Here is a 5,771-nt window from a genome sequence, read left to right on the forward strand (position 1 = left end):
CTTGTGTCTGTCCCCCAGGGACCCAATAACAAGAGGGAGGTTTTTCCTACGATCTGTCCTCCCTGTGGTCAGGACAGCCGAGGAGCAGGATGGACCCGCCTCTTTTTCTAAAAACTCACCCAGAGCCCTGAGCCTGATGGTTAAATTTCAACCCATGCCTGCCCTGGCCTCTTGGATGACCTGGGGTTTGGCTTGGGATGGGTGCATTGGGACGAGTGGCCCTCACGGTGGCCAGCCCCTCGGGTCACCATGCTTTGATCCAGTAAACAGTGGAGTGAGGGCACCAGGGACTGAGGGGAACCTTGTGGAGAGCCCGTGGCCAGACCTGGGAGGAGACAAGAGCAAACAGACCAAAGTCCCTGATCTTGGGCGTGATCTGGTTCGGGGCTGTGCCACCCTCCAACCGGGGCCCCTCAAGACCATGCTGTGGGTGTACTTCCAGAGGATGGTGGGTTCAGAGGTGCAGGGACAGGAATCAGCCAAAGCTGCAGGCTGGTGGGGCCAGTGAGCAGGTGCCCCTCTCTGCCCAGGGCTCCTGGGAGATAGCCCATCCCCCTCTCCACAAAACAGACACAACCCAACAGGAACTCGTTCTGCCCAAGGTGATGTGACCTGGTTAGCTGGGACACTGCTAGGCTGTGCCTCCTGCCTCCGCATAAGTACTAACGTACTCCTTTCACACATAGAAGTGCCCACATTTGGACAATAAATTAGGTGGTCACCCAGGCCATACAACTTGTAAAAACTGCAGATGTCGGACAGCAAAACCCGGCTTTGGACTCCACAGCAGTCTATTCCCCGGACACTGCCTTTCCTTTCTTGTTTTTTTCCCCCAGATACTTTCTGTATATGACATGGAGACGACAGGGTTCAGATGGAATGGTTCTGTAATTTTTTTTCGGGGGGGTGGTTTTAAATTTATAAGCTTCGAGGGAGTAGGGAGATCATAATTTATCCCAGAATCCTGAATTCTTAGGTCTAGAAACCCCACAAGACAGGGCTCCCGGACACTGGGTCCACTTGTGGGAGCCTGAGGACCTAAGAATGCCACTGATGGGACGCGGGGATTGGTCTGCAGGTTTCGCCCGATTCTCTGACAGGCCCATGAGTTTGACTGTCTGGGTTGCAGGCAACAAAACCCAGCTCTAGAATATACGTGCTTTTCCTCCCACGGAGTCATTTTAGAAACGTACCACTCTTGGGTGGCTTCATCCATCCATCCGTCCACTCACTCATTCACTGGCTTTGGCCTCGGTTTTCTCATCTATGAAGTGGGGCCACACCAGCCCTTTCTCTGTTGTGTTGTCGTGAGGGTCCAGTGGATTGCTGTTGAGTAACGCATTTAGAGGATACCACTTCCACTACTGCGTGCCCAGCACCATGTGGCAGGTCCCACGACGACAGGTCAGTGGGCTGACGCGCCGCAGGCCCCCTGGGGTCTCAGGAGGGTGTCCTCAGCACCTCACTGCCCTGCTGGCTTCAGCCCCCCACTTTAGGCAGATGGCCTCGCTGGCCATCCCCGTGGGCCTGGGGTCTCCCTGTGCTCCCTGCAGCCACAGGGCAGGAGCCTGCTTTCCTTAGAAAAGCCCACCAACCAGCTCGTCCTGGAAACTGTTGCAGCCGGCTCAGACATCAGCTCAGTCACGGTGACGGTAGGCACTAGCCTCCCTGCCAGTGAAAATAAATATAAACCCATATGCACGCATGTTATGGAGAACACTTCAAGGGGCTCAAAGGTGAAAGTAAGAGTCTGTCTTTCACAGACTGAACACAGCAGTTTCTTGTGGCTCTTTCTGGAAATTTCCATGATATGTAAGCCTGGATGTGTGTAGATCACTTTTTTTAATACAGGAAATAATCATACCCTATGTAGAAGGCATGCATGTGGTCACTCAGTAATTGTCATGAATATTTTTTTTCCATCAGTGTAGATAGCTTTCTTTAAATACAGCATTTCATTGAAAGAGATGCCATCATTTATCAAATCACTCCCCCTACACATGGATTTTTTTTGTCTTATAAATAACACCTCATTGAACATCTTTGAATGGACTTCCCAGGTGTGACGTGTATGGGTCAAAAGAGAATGCATTGAAACTGTTGACACACAGGCCACGTTGCTCTCCCGGGAGGTTGTACCAAGTCCTGCTCCCACCCACTTACCTAATATTTTGAGCCAAAGAGCCTCATGTTTATTCAACCCGACATCTTCTAATTTTTGACTACCTCCTTTGCACATAAAACACCAATTAGTGGGCTTCCTATGATCTGTAATTCTCGTGGGAATTGGAAATGCCTCATGTGGGTTTGTGATGGTGTATTTTGTGTCAGCTTGGCTGAGCCATGGTGCCCAGATATTGGGTCAAACTTACTCTGGACTTTTCAGGATAGGTGGTTTTTTGGATGTGATTAACACTTAAATCAGTGGAACCTCCATAATGTGGGTGGGCCTCGTCCAATCAGTTGAAGTCCTTAACAGAACAAAGACTGATTTCCCCTGGGCCGAAGGTATTCTGCCAGCAGTCTGCCTTTGAGCTCTGTGACACCTTCCAGGGTCTCCAGCTAGCTGGCCCACCGCATCAGATTTTGGACACATCCTTCAAAGTGCAGGAAGAAAAGACCGGCATTACTATTTTTATTTCCTCCCTCGCCTGGTATAGCTTCTATTTTTCACATTTCATAGAGCCTATTAGTATCTGATACTTGGATATGATTCATACGCAAATACACATGCATTGGAGGGGCACGCTCAAAATCTTTCTGCTGAAATGAGGGTGTAATCACAGAAGTTTGGAGCCCACCTTTCTATGACATCCCCTCCCAAATTTCCTGGCAGCACTCTTTAAATAGGGCTTTATTCCTATATGATAGAAATTCAAATTCATGTTTAATGAAACCAAATGCTCTCCCAAGTACAAGATCCCAAAAGATACGTACAGTATACATAAAGAAATTCCAGTTGAAAAAAAGAAAAAAAAACAGAAAAGGGAAAAAAACTCACACTGGGCAAAAACACATGGACGTTTCGGCAGGACTTCCATTCACAGTAATCCTTTTGATTCTCTGCTGGCTTCTGGACACCACAATTTCCGGCCTGCACCTTTATTGGTTTTATGGATCTGTAAACCCATTTCCCTGACCTGAGGAGTCCGAGGGGATGCTTCATGGTGGAAACTTGGTGTTTACAGGAATGTAAAAACCCGCAGGGCTGCGCTGATGGTCACCACCTGCCTGGCTCCACTGTACCACGTCCTTAGTCCAATGAGAACCAATGAATCAGGGCTGCCTGGGAGCCCAAGGGAAACATTTTCTCCTCTTCCACTGAGACACACTCAGCCTCTTCTTCCGAAAAGTCTGAATCAACAGCTGCTGGGAGAACAGAGCCTCCACTGGACAGACACCCACGTCCCCATCACTGCTCACTGCCCAGGGAGACTCGCCACGGGGCAAACGCTGATGGGGTCTGCCTGCCCCCTGGCCCCTCTCACTTGGTGACGGCACCTGAGTTTTCCCGGGGGACTGCCCTCCCCCACCAGCGGGCCGCTCTCCCCGCCCTGATGTATCTCGGGCTCGGCCAACCGGAAGGAGAGCTGGGATTACGGGGAAAGAGGCTCTCCCCAGGGATTATTTAACTGCTAAAACAGGCACTGTCTGCAGTTGCTGGGAACCCTTTCTGAGATCCTGCCCAAGAATGGAGAGAAAATGGAGCCTAGAGATGGGAAGGGTGGGGAGGGAGAGAGACTTAGAGAGACAGAGATAGAGAGACACACACACGGAGAAAATGATATGGCTTCAACCCAAATAGACATCTCTCCAGTGAAGACATACAGATGGCCAACAGGCACATGAAAAATGCTCAATATCACTAATTATCGGAGAAATGCAACTCAAAACTACCATGAGGTATCACCTCACACCAGCCAGAATGGCTATCATTCAAAAGTCTACAAATAATAAATGCTGGAGAAGGTGTGGAGAAAAAGGGAACCCTCCTACACTGCTGGTGGGAATGCAAGATGGTGCAGCCACTTTGGGAGGCATTTGTGGTTTCCTACAAAACTCACCGTGCTTGTATCATGCAACAAACTAATGGTGCCCCTTGGTGTTTACTCAGAGGAGTTGTAAACTTACGTCCACACAAAAACCTGCACGTGGATGTTTAGAGCAGCGTTATTCGTAACTGCCAACTTGTAACTGGCAATCTGTAAGCAACCAAGACGTCCTTCAGTAGGTGAATGGACACATCCGGACAGCGAGATATTGTTCAGGGTTAAAAAGAAGTGATCTGTCAAGCCGTGAAAAGACGTGGAGGAAACTTAAGTGCATGTGACCAAGTGACAGAAGTCAATCTGGAAAGGCTTCCTACTGTGTGGCTCCAGCCATGTGACACTCTGGAAAAGGCAAAACTGTGGAGACATAAGGATCAGTTTGTGGGGGGCTGGGAGGAGGGATGAACAGGTGGGGCAGAGACTTTTTAGGGCAGTGAGCCAACTCTGTGCAACACGGTAATGATGGATACGTGTCGTTACACATTTGTCCAAATCCACAGAATGTGCGACACCGAGATTGAGCCCTAACGTGGACGCGGGACCTCGGCTGATGCTGAGGTGTCAGTGCAGGTTCATTGACTGTAACAAAGGCACCACTCTGGTGGGGGATGCTGATGGCGGGGAGGTTCGGGGGGTGTCAGAGGATACACAGGAAATTTGTACCTTTTGCTCAATTTTGCCCTGAACTGAAATTTTCTCTAAAAAAAATAAAGTTTAATAATAAAAAGGAGTGCAGTACTGAAACACTACAACATGAATGAACCTCGAAAACATTGTGCTGAGTGGAAGAAGCCAGGCACAAAAGGTCACCTGTTGTATGTGACGCCGTTTCTACGAAACGTCCAGAACAGGCACATCAGTAGACAGACAGGAGACAAGGTTGCCAGGAGCTGATGGGAGGGGGAGGAAGGAAGAGGAGTGACAGCTAAAAGGGTGATGATAAAGTTCCGGAACCAGTTAGTGACGGTTGCACAACATTGTGGATGCACTTAATGCCACTGAATTGTACACTTTAAAATGGTTAATGGTTAATTTCACTTAAGTGAATTTTTACTGACATCACTTCCTGGTCCTTAAATTTCTTGCCCAGAACGCATGGCAGTGGCTTGTCCCAGGTCTGGGTGGATTCCTCGCCGGGTTGGGGTGGGACTGCATGGGGGTGCTGGGCCCTGCTCCTTCCCACCCCCCAAAATCCTCTGAGCCCTGTTCCCAGGACTCCAGTTCACCCCTAAACTCAGTCTCTTGCCAGCAGGAGCTGGGAACCCAGAAGTGCCTCTGTGAAGCAGAGAAAGGTGTGTGGGGTCGAGGAGGAACTACACAAGGGGCCCCCGTGAGCAGTTACAAAGAGCCGCTGGTCAGGGCAGGCTCCACAGCCGCAGTGCTGCCAGCGTCCCACATCTCTGGCAACGGTAAATCCACCCACCCATTCAGTCCCACATCCAGAGCTCCCCTCCTTACTCCATCCCAGGACTGAATTTGTGCTACACGTGAGCGGGCGCTGAACTCTAGACCCAGGTGTTTGGGATTCCAAACCCCACTTTTGACTCTTTCCAGCTACATAACTTTGCTGAGCAATTCTTCCAATCTCTTGAGACTCCTCCTCACACCTGAACAGGTAAGACCTCACTCCAGTATCAGGATCTTCCCAGGGCACACCTTCTGTGGTTTCGGGGACTTTCTTTAAGGCACTTTTCCTGCAAAGGAACCCAGTGACCAGTCTCA

This window comes from Vicugna pacos, chromosome 21 (assembly GCF_048564905.1).
Source record: "Vicugna pacos chromosome 21, VicPac4, whole genome shotgun sequence".
Classification (NCBI taxonomy): domain Eukaryota; kingdom Metazoa; phylum Chordata; class Mammalia; order Artiodactyla; family Camelidae; genus Vicugna; species Vicugna pacos.